The sequence below is a fragment of the Echinops telfairi genome, unplaced genomic scaffold, assembly GCF_000313985.2.
Source record: "Echinops telfairi isolate 266 unplaced genomic scaffold, ASM31398v2 ScPeMD7_7469;HRSCAF=8507_0, whole genome shotgun sequence".
Lineage (NCBI taxonomy): Eukaryota > Metazoa > Chordata > Mammalia > Afrosoricida > Tenrecidae > Echinops > Echinops telfairi.
In genome coordinates this window covers 48,756,271-48,772,507 of record NW_022111372.1, presented here as the reverse complement: position 1 = coordinate 48,772,507, position 16,237 = coordinate 48,756,271, and the positions used below count along the sequence as shown (strand labels likewise).

Genomic DNA, 16,237 nt, shown 5'->3' with positions numbered 1-16,237 from the left:
TACCCTCCCTGTTTCACCACTCACACGACTGGTCCTGTAGGGCTCATCCGCCCTGGGTTCCCTGTATTTTCAATTCCTATCTGTACCAGTGTACATCCTCTGGTCCAGCTAGATTTGCAAGGTCGAATTTCGAGTCATAGTAGTGGGAGCGGGGAGGAAACATTTAGGAACTTGAGGAAAGTTGTATTTCTCATCGTTGTTACATCGCAACCTGACTGGCTCGTCGCCTCCCCGAGACCCCTCTGCAAGGGGATCTCCAGTGGCAATTTTAAGATCTTCTCCACTTACCAACTCCTGGAAGCAGGGCGGCCACTGTGCTGGGATGTCAAGAAATACTCCTGCTACATCGCTCCTTTCCAGAGAAGAATTTGCTGGCCTCCCTCTGACACCTTTCCAAACTTCAATCCACGCCAGTTGGCTCACACGCACACAAAAAGCCAAACGAGTGAGTTGTGGAAAGTTGAAGCTATCCTAAGAAGAGCAGAGGGCAGGATAGCAAGCCAAAGATGGGGAACGGAAGAATTACAGCCCCTTTGTCCTGGATTTCTTCCTGCACCAAATCCAAACAGCTGCTCCTACTGAGTCTCTGCTGGGTTCATGTCAGTCTTCCCCTGCCTGCTCCAGCCCCAAGGGGAGGGGACTGAAAGGCTTGCTACTTTCAGTTTCTATTCCAGGAAATCAGTCTAGTTTCCAGAACGAGGAAGCTGTCCGAGATCAGGGTGTCCTGACACCTGCTGAGCTGCCTCTCACCCCCACCCACATCCTGAGCTACTTAGATAATGTCCAACCCGCTAAGAGATCTTTCAGAAAAGATGCAGACCCTCCTGGTGAGTACAGGATGCTAGAGGGTTCCTCACGCCAGTGCTTCTCGACATCCTCCACACAGCACAGCGCCGGAGTGACAGCGGCGTTCTGTCCTGCGAGGAGCCCCTCCGCCCTGTGTCCAGTCTCTCTCCTTCTGCCCTCTTGTATATACCGGCCACTCCATGACTCCTGTCTTCTATTTCCATCTTAGTCTGCCCTCCACATTCCTTTGATTTGGGATATGCTGGGTCTCTACACTCCTTCCTCCTGTCCTTTCATCACACCTGCCTGCAAAGTGCACCATGGATACAGCCACTGAGTCCCCCTCCCTGCATCTGTGTCTGGGCAGTCGGATCCTGTAAGACAGAAATGTACACAGTGGTAGATGGGTCTGTCCTGAGTTCACGGTGAACTCGTCACCTGGGGCTTTCACAGCAACTCCTGTGGCCTGCCAATCATTCTCTGGAGAGACAGTTGTCTCTGTGTTCCCCTCTCATGGCAGCCATATGAGGGAGCATTTATGCCTCAGCTCAATACCTAGAGTCTGACAGGTGGGAAGTGTTTAAAACAATGTGTTGAATATGAGACCACAAAGCCACTTCCGTCAGGTGACTTGCTAGTATCTTTACTGAACAGAGACAAGTAGTCAGGTGAGAGAAGTTTTCGTGCTTGAGAAAATTTAAGTGTACAGTTATGTTTCTAAGAAATTTGCCATGTTTATTGTGTGTTAAAGTCCTTCATTGCCCAATTGCACACACTGTCCTGCTCCAAAACTGTGCTCTGGGTGTCAGTTCTAACATTGAACATGGCAGCTACTCTAAAACAATGGGGGTTCAAGAAGAAAACACTGGGAAGGGGGTTGGGCTACCACGTCGCCTGGGTCCAGGGCCTAGAAGACCATGCAGATTCTGAGTTCCTCTATCTCTCCACAAGGTTTAAAACACAGTCCCAGGCATACCTAGCTTCCTTTTCCCATCCTTACAGGCAGCAAGCAGGAGAAACTTCTGCCAGGTGCCCCTGGGAACACCCATCATGAGACCTGGGCTTGCCTGTCTTGAACTGCATGTCACATGGAGCATGCTGAAGGTCAGGGAGCAGATGTGACTGTAAGCTCAGAGCAATGCCTTGATTATGTGGAGAAGAGACGGGGCAGGATAGTGTGCAGACTCTTGAGCATAACTGTCAAGACCCTAATGTGGTCCAGTCCCTGCATGCTAATCTGAGATCTGCCTCCCAACTCATTCTGGATTCTCTGCACTGTCCACAGTGCCTTCTTTCAATGTCTTGTCTCCCTAGCGTGCCTCCCATGCCCAGTCTTTCAGGTAAATTTTCCCACTGTACAAGAGTCCTTCACACTGCTTTGCCTCCTCATCCTCCACTCCAGTGTTTTGACCTCTATCCACAGAGCCGCATAGTCTGAGGACCTGTCACTCACCTCCTGGTCTTCCTCTCTACAGCCTCGTGCCCAGTCTTTCAGGTAAATTTTCCCACTGTACAAGGGGACTAACCAGTAAGCCCCACGGCCTCTTTGTCACTCTTCTCTGCTGGAAAGGATAGCACTTTCGAGAAGAGAAACAAACTTGATCCGCTTTTACTTTCCTCTTCCTGTTACTACGTGAGGGTTTCCAGGAATACCAGAATCTCCCTCTCCCCACCTCTCTTTCCCTGATAGTTCAGTCCTGCTCTAAGGTTTTTTAAATGCTTGAGAAAATGTAAGTTTGCAGTTTTGTTTATAAGACATTTGTAATATTCATGAAGCTTTAAAGTCCTTTGATGTTAATTCCATCACTTTTGTTACTTGTATGTTCCCTTTTGCAATTTATCTAAGGATGAACCTCAGTTTATTTTATTTCATATAACTTCCTGGTTGTCTAAATATAACTTAGTCAAAATTAGTCTTTTCCAATATAAGATGCCTCTATATTTGTTTTGTTAAATTAATATTATGGAGCTATAATTAACACCTCATTCCATCTGTGTCAGTCTGGGTAGACTAGAGAAACAAATCCATAGAATGTCATATGTGTATAAGAGAGAGTTTTGTATACAAGAGGAATTGAATATTGAGAAATGTCTTAGCCCAATCCGGATCAAGTCCATGAATCCAATATTAGCCCATATGTCCGATACCAATCTATAAAGTCCTCCTCTGACTCATGAAACACATGCAATGACGCTGAATGCAGGACAATCACACACCAGTGGGTAGAAAGTGTTTGGATCCAATGGCATTGTAAGCATCTCAATGCTGGCAGGGATCTCCACGTGGCTTCTCCAGCACCCAGATCTGCATCAGGGTAGGTTCATGTGGCTTCTCCTCAGGGATGTCTCACAGGGAGTCAGCCTTGTCAGTAGAATGTCTCACAGGGAGCGAGCAGAGTGAGAAAGTGTCTCCTGCCTCCAAGGAGGACATATCAGAGTTTTCCCAGAATCCTCAGGAGAAGGCCATATCCACAGAGGTCTCATTGGCTATGACCCGATTGACAGACTAGACTCCACCCTTCACTCTTAATCCTCTCAAGTCCCAAATTGATACCAGATTATGTTACTAACTCAGACCACCTCTTGTCAATTTGACACTTTAACATAACTTTTTAGCCATATACAATTTTCAAACAAACAGTAATAAAATCATATCTGTACTTAATAGGATAAAACTAAATGCATACAACTCAAAATTGTGCCATCCTCAGGTAAACATAACATTCTATAAGTGACCAAAACAAAAATATCCTGTGCCTAACAATTGCAATTAAGTAACACCTACACCGTAATCCCATAATCCTATGAATATATTCCCCACCTATTAAAATTTGTAAGCCAACCACTTCATGTCTTTATGATCCCAATTTTGGGTATCCAATTTCTATACTGCCCACTTACATCAGCCCAGTGTACTGAGGAGACAATCAAATTCTTTGACATGAAGAATCTTCATTCCAGTTGAAACCGTGTGAAGTCTGCATCCATAAGCAAAGTCAAATCCGGACAGGCCATCCAGCAACAAAGTCAGCAACAATATGCACCAGTTCACAGGCTCAAAAAAACTTCTCTTCATCTGGTTGGTTCTGGTCATCTCGATGTGGGCTGCTTCACTTAGCCTCACCAGGGTGCTCATTGGTCACCTCGCCATCTGATCCACTTCAGACATGACATTATCATTTTATGATAGAGAACAATATAAATTATCCCTTGATGACTAAGGTAATTCTATTGGTAGTGTTATTCATTTAGCCAGTGGTATACTATTTAAAACACTGGTGAAAAGAAGAAATTATACAAGTATAGGCCAGCTTCAGACCATAATACATGAATAATGCATAATACATTGTTGGCTTGAACAGATTGAGCTTCTAAGTGACTGAACACTATTTTCACAAACAGTGGGTGTTGGGGCAAAACTTTCAATAACATTTATTCACATCAGCAGAACCATGCCTACTGAATTGATGTGAGTTATAATAAAGCAAGGAGGGAATTAAAATAGTAAATAGATGGTTTTCCAGGGCCACCATTCATGGGCCACCCTCAAAGTCAGAAATTCAAACCAAAGTCCAGTGATTGCCAATTCCCTAACCTTGGTATAATGGCCATTCTTCTCACACTATAACATTTCAGCATTAAATCCAAGGGAATATTATCAGTTCCATAAATCTGACACAAGTAAGAAGGAGGTAAAGCCCAGTTCATTTAGTGGGGTTTCCATGTTGAATCATTCTGGTGTGGCCTAGGAAGGATGCTATGTGCCTCGAAAAGATGGTCTAAAGTCCCAGTAGTCTATAGCACTTGGTCTGGGTCATCAAAGGCTAGATATAAACCAGGTTAAAGGTGTTCAATTAGGAACATAGTACCAGGTATATTCTCCCACATGAGTTCTATATAAGTATTAGTAAACATTTTTTTCTCAGTGGGAGGTTCCTCCTCCCATTTTACCCACCAACAGCAATACAACAGCCTTGATCTTTTCTTTCTTTCCTTTCTTTTAATGACATTTTGCTTTCTTCATGAATGAAGTTTTTGATGCCATCCCACAACTCATCAGGTTTTCTGTCTGTAGAGTTCAGGGCCTCAAATCTGTTCTTGAGTTGTTCCAGAAATTCAGGTGGGATATTCTCAAGGATGTATTTCAGCTTCCATGAGTTTGTTTTCATTTTCTTCAGCTTCAACCTGAACTTACCTTTGAACAATTGCTGGTCTGTTCTATAGTTGGAGACTGGCCTTATGTTAGCTACTGATATTGAGCTTCTCCATTATCATGCCACACATATGGTCAATGTGATTTCTTTGTATTTCATCTGGAGAAGTCCATGCATATAGATGTCTTTCATGCTGTTGAAAAAGGTATTTTCAATGAAGAAGTCATTGGTCTTGCCATGAGATCTCCAGCTTCATTTCTATCACCAGGACCATATTTTTCAACTACTGTTCCTTCCTCTTTGTTTCCAACTTTTGAAATTCCAGTTGCAAAAAATTATCAATGCATCTTGATTGCATGTTTGATCCATCCAGTCTGAAGATAGTGGTAGAATTTTTCAATTTCTGTATCACCAGCTTCAGTGGTTGGTGCTTGAATTTAAATAATAGTTGTGTTGATTGGGTTTCCTTTTATGCGAATACATATTATCCTGTCACAGACAGCATTGCACTTCAAAAGAGATCATGAAATGTCCAGGGTTGATGTTTGCTGCTCTTTCTTCTCATTTTGAGTCATGTGCCATTAACAAATGAAGGTCCCGAAGGCTTTATTCCCAGAGAACTTCCTCCATGCAAGTATCCGTGATCTGCTCTAAGAAGGCAGCTCTTCCTCACTCATATTTTGTGCCTTCTGACCTGAGGGGCTTATAGTCTGGCACTTTCTCTAACAATGTTTCGCTTCTATTCATGAAGTTTTCAGGATCTGACAATGTTTCCGTGCTATCCTTAAGGTTTCCCATTGGCTAACTAATTTGAAGTGGACAGCCTATTCCTTCTTCGTAGTCTATTTGTAATCCAAAAGCTCTCCTAAAACCTGTGCATTTTGTGTGACCCTGCTGGCATTTGAAATCGCAAAGAGCTTACAGCATCACAGCAACACTCAAGTCACCATCATAAACACACTGACAGACAAGGAATGGGGAAAGTTGTTCACTTATGTTTTGTTGACAGTGCAAAAGGATTCAGACATGTGATTCATAACAAATTATTGATCACGTTGTGAAGAATTAAAATTTCTGAACACTTTATCTTGCTCATGAAAACCTGTATGTACATAGACCCAGAGGCAATCATTAAAAAACAACAACAATGGGATAACACAGGGTTTCAGACTGGGAAAGATGTGCATCAGGGTTGTATTCTTCACCATATTTACTCAATATATGTGGAGGGAGATTATCTGAGAAGCTGGACTATATGAAGAAGAACTTGGCATCAGGACCAGAGAAAGACTCTTTAACAACCTTGCATATGCAGATGACAACTCCTTGCTTTCGGACAGTGAAGAGGATTTGATACCTGTACTCCACTTAAGTACTCCCTCAATGAAAGAACACTTTGTTCTATTACACTGGCATTCCCTGATGTTCACCTTCCCAACACGATCACTGAAGACAAAGCAGGTGCACAAGCAAACGTGGTGAGGAAAGCTGATAGTGTCCAACTACCAAGAGATATAGCATCTGGTGTCTTAAAGGCTTGAAGATAGACAAGCAGCCATCTAGCTGAGAAGCAACAAAGCCCATATGGAAGAAATACACCAGCCTGTGTGATCATGAGGTGTTGATGGGATCAGGTATCAGGCATCAAAGAACAAAAAAATATATCATTGTGAATCAGGGGGAATGCGAAGTGGAGACCCAGAGCCTATCTGTAGGCAACTGGCCACTCCCTTACAGAAGGGTCGCAGGGAGGAGATGAGCCAGTCAGGATGCAGTGTAGCAATGATGAAATAAACAACTTACCTCTAGTTCTTTAATGCTTCCTCCCCCCACTATCATGATCCCAATTCTACCTTACAGATGCGGCTTGACCAGAGGATGTACACTGGTACAGATAAGAGCTGGAAACACAGGGAATCCAGGACAGAATGAACCCCTCAGGACCAGTGGTGAGAGTGGCGATACCAGGAGGGTGGAGGGAAGGTGGGGTAGAAAGGGGGAACTGATCACAAGGATCTACATATAACCCCCTCCCTGGGGAATGGACAACACAAAAGTGGGTGAAGGGAGACGTTGGACAGTGTAAGACATGACAAAATAATAATAATTTATAAATTACCAAGGGTCCGTGAGGCAGGGGGGGCAGGGAGGGAGGGGAAAATATGAGGAGCTGATACCAAGGGTTCAAGTAGAAAGAAAATGTTTTGAGGATGATGATGGCAACAAATGTACAAATGTGTTTGACACAGTGGATGGATGTATGGATTGTGATAAGAGTTGTACGAGCCCCCAATAAAATGATTTTTTTTTAAAGAAATAGAGATGAAAAAAAAAAAACCAAATTATTTATTCAAATGGAAAAGAGAGAGAAAACCTTCCATATGGATTACAACTTAAAGCCAGGGAAACAAAAATCCTCACACTGGCCAAGAAGAAAATATCATGATAAACAGAAAAAAGATGAAGGATTTCATTTTACTGGGATCCACAATCAAAACTCAAGAAAGCAGCAGTCAAGAAATCACGCCACACATTTCATTGTAGAAATCTATGGCATAAGACCTCATGAAAGTGGTAACGAAGAAGGAGTAAGGTCCACCTGCTCAGCTCATGGTATTAGCAATCGCTTCAAGTGCATGTGGAGTCCTTGTGGGGATGTGGGTTGGGCTTCGGGTTGCTGAACACAAGATCAGCAGTTTGAAACCACCAGTCACTCAGCAAGAAAAAGGGAAGAATTCCTATTGTTGTAAAGAGTTAACGTTTCAAAAATTCACACGAGCAGTTCCACTCGGTTCTCTGGGGTCACTATGTGTAGCATCAACTTGATGGAAATGAGTTTGTTTGTTTGTTTGTTTGTTTTTCCTTTTGTTTTGGTCATATGCATGTGAAAGTTAGACCACGATAAGGAAGATCACATAAAATCGATGCCTTTGAATTAAAGTGTTGGCAAACAATATTGAAAGTACTGTGAACTGACAGAAGAACAAATGCCTCTCCTTTGAAGGGCACACCACCAGAATGCTCCTCAGACAGGAGGAAAGACTCTTCACTGCTTGTGCTATGGAAGTTGCCAGGAGAGACTAGTCCCTCCAAAAGGACGTCACGTTTGGTGAGGTGGAGAGGCAACATACAGTGAATGCAACAATGAGCTCAATAATGAGCTCAAAGATAACAATTATCAGGAGGGAGCAGGACCAGGCAACCCTATCTTCTGTTGTACTTGATGAATATCAGCAGACTCAAAGATTACTAAGAACAACCCCCCTCATTCACATAGATATAGTTGTTTGTTTTGGAGCTTTTGATACTTGATCCCATCAACACTGCATGATCACACATGCTGGTGTGCTTTTTCCATTTGGGCTTATTTGCTTCCCTGCTGCATGGCTGCTTGTTTAACTTTAAGCTTTTCAGACCCCAGATACTATATCTTTTGATAGCCAGGCACCATCTGCTCTCTTCACCACATTTGCTTATGCACCCATTTTGTCTTCAGTGATTATGTTGGAAAGGTGAATATCCAAGAGTGCCAGGTTATCAGACAAAGTGTTCTTGTGTTAAGGGAAACCTTGAGTAGAGGCCCAAAGTCCATCTGCTATCTTAATACTTAACTTATAAATATATGTACATTGGCTTCTATTCATTTTATTATAAATTAATATATTTACATATATACATGCCTATAGCTATAACTCTATAACTAGATTTTGCCTCCTATTTCTTTCCTCTGTTTTCCTTCATCTTCCTCCTAGGGAAGGATGTCTTAGTGTCTATTTAATTCTCTTCATGAACTTATACCAAGGCACATTTCTCTGAGCCAAAAGAACTAAGAACTCATGCACCATCTTAGAGGTCCAACTCTCTTAAAACTTCAGCCCATTTACTGCCTGACTATAAAGGCCTATTGTGCCTTTAGCCCAGTTAATACAAAGCACCTAGAGGCCCACCTCAGAAAACCTGCAAAGATTATTGTTATACCCTCCCATTTAAATGACAGTATAACTGAATATGAGTTTAGATATAAATTTCTTTCTGTACTTTAAAATTCTGCTCCCTTCTTCTTGCATTCTGCATCACTGTAGAGAAGCTTGAAGCTGTCTGCTCCTTGTTCCTTTTAAGTAATCTGGCCCTTCCTTCTTAGGCACTGAGAATTTCCCTGTGAATTTGATAGTCTTGTTTTTCTCATAACGCCTGTGGGTGCAGGTCCTTCTCTCGGCATCTCTGCCACCTTCTGAAACTCGCTTATTTCCATTTTCCCAGAAACCGATTTCTAGCTATGTTCCACCTACTCTTCTCTTTTTCTCAAATTTCATTCAAGTGTTTGCCAATTTGCTTCATATATAGTTGATTTGTAAGATCTGCAGCCCCCACCCCCACCCTGTGGATGTGAATGGAAGAAGTGAAGGTCAGATTGTGTATTCCAGGCCAGCATTGGTCTTCATCATTTCCTCACTTCTTAGGCATTTGTTCTTGCATCAGCACCTGTGACTTAGCTTGTCACTTCAATGTCACTGCCAGTTTCTAGGGAGAAGAGGCAGGCTATCACTGTCCCAAAACATTGCAAGGGGTGGGGCCACCTCTGGAAGGCTCTCTGCATTCACCCCAGGTAGAGACAATGGGGACTCTGTCCTGGGTGTTAGCAATGGGAATGGAGAGAAATGGTTGGATTTGAAAAGACTTGGAAAGTTAAAACAATGTAGTTTTTGAGAGAAAGAGGATGGGGTGGGTCATTATTTGCCCATGGGAAGATTGCATTCTTGTGGCTTTAAAAAGAAAAAACAAAAACCAAAACCTTGGAAGCTCTGTGGTCTTCAGAAAGCAGTAAACAACCCGAGCCTGGTTTCTGTTTCCTTTCTTGGAAATGCAGTCCTCAGCAATTGGTCAAGTCCCCTGAAGGGCGGGGTGCAGACACAGGCCTAGTCTTTTCAGCTGCCTCTCACACTTGCCCTATTAACCAAAGAAAGGAGGGGCAGCCCTTTCTCCCTGCAGTGACCCCATTGCACACACAGGACCTACATGTCACAGACGTCGAAGGGTTTGTGAGATATTCCCAGGCTGTGGGCTGCAGGGAGCTCTTCAACAGACTCCAGATTCCAGCCCTTTCAGTGGAAACATTCGGAATTGACCTTTGAGACCAGCCATCTCTTTTCTCCTTGGAACTGGTGAGTGAGCAAATACATTGGACTTGTCCTTTCTCAGTGTTGGCTGCGGGCAGGAAGCGCAGATGGAGAGCTCTTGTCCATTCGGGTCAGACTGCCTCTGTGGGTGACTCGGCACTTGGGAAAGAGGACCAGGTTCACGTCTGTCGGACTGGACCTGTCTCTCAGCCTCTTCGGTTTCTCGCTCCAGCATCTGAAGGCGTAAAGACTTAGAATCTATTAGGAACAATCCTACAAGGAGCTTCCACGTCTCCCTTCAGGGGAGGATCAGAATTCAAAGAGGCTGAGAGTCAGCGCCAGGCTGGGAGACATGAAGCTGGGCGCTCTTCTTCCTCTCAGGTACCGCCAGGGGCTCAGCTCACCTGTCCCAGGGGTGAAATGAGAAATGGATGTACCAATACACATCAAAAACTTTTCATCAATCTCTACTTTCGATATAATTCCTGGTTCTCTCCCATCATGTGCAGCAGACGCAGTCTCAGAATTTGAAGACCAGGTCCTGGGATCCTGCAAAGAACCTGCCCCAGTGACCCCCACTCTTTGTCCAAGCAGAAACTCACAAACAACTCAGCGGAGGTATGGAGTCTGACTGACAGGGCAGGCCTTTTGTGTGCCCGACACAAAATTTTGATGTCGCCTTTTTCTCATCCCCTTAAGTTGTGTCATTCTGAGGTTCGTGCTGTACACCCCACCCCACCAAATCTTGCATTTCTCTGACTCTACATGTGCCCTTATTCTCTTTCTGATTGAGTTGCTCACTGCTAGCATGCAATTGGTTTTCTTCCAGCAATGGTTTAGGGAGACAAGTCCCTGAAGCCCCACGAACAGGAAGGTAGGTAAAGCCATTTAACCAAGTAAAAAGGAGCCCAGGGCATGGGGAGAACATGAAAAACACTGTAGGAATTGATCTGCTTGGGGGACAGGAGATCTCTCTGCATAACATTGTCTGCTCAGATCTTCTTTCGTATAGAACATCTGGAGGTAAGTGATTCTTTCTGTTTGTTCAAATGTAAGAGTCCCCTGTGTACTCCAAGGAGAAGGCTTCTGCTGGCCTCAGCAGAATATTCATTAATTCTTTCTGAGCATGTTCAGTCTTGAAAGGCAAAGATTTCTTTGTATGTTCTTTGCCATTTGAACATCTCCCCTCGCTGTTTATCAATGTAGCAAGCATATTTTGAGCACATTTGTGATGCATTTTTGTTGCCACCGGAGATCAGCTAGAAGACAGCTCTGGTATGAAAGACGAGCATGGAGTTGCTGAGGGCAAAGGGAAGTGAGAGGGGAAGGATGACAGATGCGGGGTGAGTGCAGTCAGAGCACAGGAACCAAATCTGCTCAGGCCTGGGAGGGAGTTTCTCTTTCCTTCCTCTTAGGGAGCTAGGAGGCTTTGGAGGGCTGGGAGCAGAAGGGGGTCTCATGGTGTGTTAAACTGGGTTGACCAGAGAAGCAAATCTAAAGACACTCATATGTTTGTCAGAGAGAGATTTATTTATACGTAAAAGCAATTGTATATTGAGAAACCAGACCAGCCTAGTCCAAATCAAGACCTTAAGTCTGATATTAACCCATAAATTCCTCTTCAGACTGATGCAGTCACATGCAATGATGCTGAAAGCAGGAGGATCACATGCTGGTTGGTGAAAAGTCTTGTGGATCCAGGGTTGGTGGAAGCATCTCAGCACTGGTGCTGGTCTCCTCATGGCTTCTCAGTCTCCCTGAGTGTTGCTTTTCAATGCAGCTCCCCATGGCTTGTCAAAAGGAGGGTGAAAGCAGAGAGAGAGCGTATATCCCACCTCCAGGGAGAAAGATAGGAAGTTCCCAGAAATCCTCATGAGGAGGCCATACCCTCCGGAAGCACCATCAGTCTGTAACCTGGTGTGGTAGTTCCATAATAGTCAACCAGACTAACACACCTGATTGACAGGCTAGATGTCATCCCTACACTTATTTGTCAAATTGTCATGAAATTATGTAACTACCACACGTGGTCTGATTCCCTAATGGAAAAGCCATTGGTTGCTTTTTCCGGCAATGTTGTGTAGACGCTAAGGCAGAGTGGGATCATTTTGGGAGGCTCTCTGTCATCACACCAGGTGCAGAAGCTGGTCCCGTGAGACTGGGTGGTAGTGATGGAATGAGGAGAAGGGGGTGGATTCGGAGAGACTTGGAAGGTCCAGCCAAAGTAGAATGTGAGAGAGAATATGGTGCACGTGACCCCTCAGAGATGAGAGCATGCCAATGCTGTTGTCGAAATGGAGAACTGTGGCAGTACGGGGAGGGCAAGAGTGATCCAGGGTCAGTTGTTACCGGAGTTCATTATCTAGGGATTTTATCAGAGTAACACATGGGACATGTCGAGTGAATAATGAAATAGCTGAGTCTGGAGTTCAGAAAAGAAGCCTGGGTTGGAAATGTAAATATAATATGATATAATATGGGCGTTACTATCATACACTTGGCAGTTGAATTATGTGGCAGGTTGAGATAGCCAAGGGAGTGAGTGTAGATTGAGCAGAGTTGGGACTGAGTCTTCTCATATTTTAGGTCTTACTCTGAGAGGAGCTGTTTGTGAAGAACTTCTTATCTACCTAACCCACATCCTGCTTTAAATAAATTTAAAAAAACTACCATTTTTTCTTTCACTTTTGAAATGATTGGGCTCCCCATTTATTTAGCTTTGTTTTTATGACCAAAAATTCAGTTTAAAACTACATTTAAAATTCTTCCACCCTACTACAGCCCCTGATGATAAGTTCATAGAATATTAAAATAGAACTTCATCGTTCTCATTTTTGCCTGTACTATGATATTATTCGTTCTTTGAAGAATGTCAAATCCCTTACTGGCATAGAAGTTCTGAGATGAAGGCTTTGTGAAAGAGATATTTAGAGGGACGTGTCAAGGTACTGTGGTCCCAATGAGACACTGTGTAGGAGGGAGTGTTCTCACCTGAAGCTGGCACAGAGGGTTCCGTGGGATTCCTGGAAATAAAGGACATGGGTATCAGAACATGTTAACTTGTGTGAGGCACAAGAGTGGGAAATGTAAAGATAAGGGTTGAGTTAAGGAAGTCCAAAGAGAAAGAGTTGGGTGCAGAGCTTGCAGGAACAAAGAACTGGCCATATGGCTCTCATGATGCACACTGGGCCAGCCCAGGAGAGAGCTGATTGAGCTGATGGCATCCCACCACACCCTTTCTCAGGGAGGACCTGAAGGCAGGAACAGTCTGGAGGGGTTATACTTGGGATATGGATACTATTCTGTGAGTTGTGTGTTCTAAATCTAGAGACTCAAGGAAATGCCTGGGGAATTAAGTGGATGAAACACGAGTCTCCCTTAGGCACCAAGGAGCCTATACCCCTTAGAGTCCTCACAGAAAGACCCTGTCCATAAAGGGCTGTAGGAATCTACTCTTGCTCACTTGTTTCTTGAGACTTAACTTTGGATGGGCTGTTTCTCTCACTTGGGAAATTCTGGGCTATCACAGATCCAATTACCTTGCCTTGTGTGACTTTAAACTCATCTAAATCATCTCACCTCTTTCTCCAGGCGCATTTCTCTTGCTATTTTTTTTCATATATTTGTGTCTTTCCCTCATTGAGGCTTAACAAAAGCAATTCCGTCTCCTGTTCTCTGTAGTGATTACATAAACAGAGAAGACAAAGGACCATACAGGGACAGAGAAGAAAGATGGACAGGAGTGGAAGTACCAGAATATAATTTTCCAGTGACCAAAGAATTCTGAGACAGAATTTGGGCTACTTTAAGGAATATATTGGAAGGACAGCAGGGCTTTCAACTCCCATAAAGAGTTACAGTCTTGGAAACTCACAAGGACAGTTCTATCTTTTCCTATAGTGTTGCTGAGTCAGCACCAATGGCAATGAGAAAAAACAGCTGAAGCCAGACAGCGGTTCTCAACCTGTGAGTCACAACCCCTTTGGGGGTCGAACGATCTTTTTCAGGGGTCACCTAATACATCTTGCATATCAGATATTTACATTATGGTTCATCACAGTAGCAAAATTAGTTATGAAGGAACAACAAAAATAATTTTATGGTTGGGGGTCACCACAACATGAGGAACTGTATATAAAGGGCCGTGGCATTAGGAAGATTGTAAACCACTGCTCTAGTCCATACCTTTCTTGAAGAAAAGTTTAGAAGCCCTTTTGTGGGATGGTATATGGTTGGAGACTGCATGTCTCTACAGGAATAAGTAGGCAGGTAAGGAAGACTTCAAAGCATGAAGGGGTGTGTTGGATGAGTACGGAAAGAAGATGCTAGAGGTTTTCAAAGATGTCATTTGCAAAGTGGCTTTGGAATCAACTCAATGTTGTTGCTGTTTCACTGGGGATAGTTTGGCACATGACATACATGTTTGACCTTAGCATGCCACCTTAACTGCAACTGTTTACTTCACTTGAAGCCCTCTTATCTCAAAGTCCAATGCTGTCCTTCTTCTTAAAAGCAAATACTTCCCATCTCTTCTATTCAGATTGGTGTGAGAAGATGAGATGCCCCTGGTCCAAGGAAGGCTGTTCCTCTCAAAAAGAGAATTGAGACCTAATTATGCATCTGGCTACTAACTGCAAAGTCAGTAGTTTATGCCCAGAATCCTTTTTTTTTTTTTTTTTGGGGGGGGGGGGGGGTAGATGGGGCTTTCTATTCCAATAAAGAGTTACAGTCTTGGACATTTCTACCCTGTCTTATAGGGTCACTATGAGTCAAAATTTGACTCAATTGAGATTACTTTGGTTTGGTTTGGCTGTGGGTCCTAGTGCCATTGGATGTAGAGCATAACTGATGTTTCCTAGGACGTGTCCTGTGGTCTACAGAGCTTCATGAAGATCATTCATGATTAGATCCCCATATCCCTTTCTTCCACTGTGTTTGGCTGGGTTGACTACAGAAACAAATCCAGAGACACTCATATGTGTAAAAGAGAGCTTTATATCAAGAAGTAATTATATACCAGGTACACATCCAAGCCCAGTCAGTTCAAGTCCAAAAATCCCAATACTAGTATAAAAGTCTGATAATAGTCCATAAATCCCTCTTCAGACTCATGAACCCACATGATGCAGGAAGATCACAGGCTGGTGGGGGCAAAGTCTGGTGGATCCAAGGGCTGTGGAAGCATCACAAGACTCTCACAGGTCTCAGTGTGGCTCCCTGGCATGAAGTTGAAGGCAGAGATAGAGGGGGAGGTTTCCAGGACCCTCCTTATGAGGAGGTCATGCCCCCAAGGAGGCACAATCAGGCTGTGACATGATTGACAGGCTGGACTCCACCCCTAAACTTCAAGTTGACCCAAAATTATGTAACTACCACAGCCACTGCTCAGCTGCTCTTAGTCACCCCAAGGCAGGTTTGAAGGGTTTCACCAGTCTTTCTGCCACCTTGATCTTTTGGCACCATTGGCTCAAACAAGAGGAAGTGAATGTGAATTCGACTTGCCATTCTTGGAAGAAAAGGCAGAACCAGAGTGGTGAGAAGGAAAGTCAACTTTACTAAGTTAAGAGAAGGAAGGTGAAGAGAAGAAGCATTTCATAAATATTGAAAATGAAGAGAGAAATATGTGGTGTTTATCTGATTGGTGGGCCATGGCTAGAGAAGGTCTCAGAGAGTCAGGGAGCTGGTTGATGAACATTTACCCTGAGGGAAGTCTGAGATCCTGGGTCTTCCTGTCCCCACCTTGCGTCCAAAGATGAACCTCAATATCTGTAAAATGAATTTTTCTTTGAGATTAATTAAGGGTCAATATGTGCAGGCACACTAGAAATTCTGAAGAATTTCCTCTTGGATAATCTTATAATTAAGGTAGAAAAATCAACTCTAAAGATTAGGCAACTTATTTGGAATTACCAAGGAATGATCTCAATAACTTGGAGAGAAAGATGAGACTTTTTGCTCCCATAAATATTACAGCTTTGAAAGGGCACTTATAGAGGTCTAAATATAGGCATGTACATATGTAAATATATTTTTATATGATGATGGGGAAATAAATCTATGCGCATATATTTATAGGTTTAGTATTAAGGTATCAGATGGACATTGGGCTCCACTCAAGTACTCCCTCGATGCAAAAACACTTTGTTCTGTTAAACTGCCATTCCATGATGCTCACATTCC

General features: G+C 43.4%; 2 protein-coding genes across 6 annotated transcripts in view; one reads left to right on the top strand and one right to left on the bottom strand.

Annotated features, from left to right (window-relative positions):
* LOC101639790 (immunity-related GTPase family M protein 1-like) overlaps positions 1–456 on the bottom strand; it is a 7,707-nt gene extending 7,251 nt beyond the window's left edge. The window contains exon 1 of the mRNA XM_004697161.4: positions 289–456. The gene's annotated coding sequence lies outside the window, so the exon portion shown is untranslated. The remainder of the gene's footprint in view (positions 1–288) is intronic.
* A 6,411-nt stretch (positions 457–6,867) lies between these two features.
* LOC101640106 (T-cell-specific guanine nucleotide triphosphate-binding protein 2-like) overlaps positions 6,868–16,237 on the top strand; it is a 17,096-nt gene continuing 7,726 nt past the window's right edge. Inside the window, exons 1-3 of one of the 5 annotated variants that reach the window (XR_006679561.1) lie at positions 9,842–10,102; positions 10,567–10,675; positions 13,739–13,926. The gene's annotated coding sequence lies outside the window, so the exon portion shown is untranslated. Of the gene's footprint in view, positions 6,890–9,841; positions 10,103–10,371; positions 10,439–10,566; positions 10,676–13,738; positions 13,927–16,237 lie in introns of those variants that run through there. The other 4 variants (XM_045284945.1, XM_045284944.1, XM_004697162.2 and 1 more) reach the window with 4 other exon arrangements.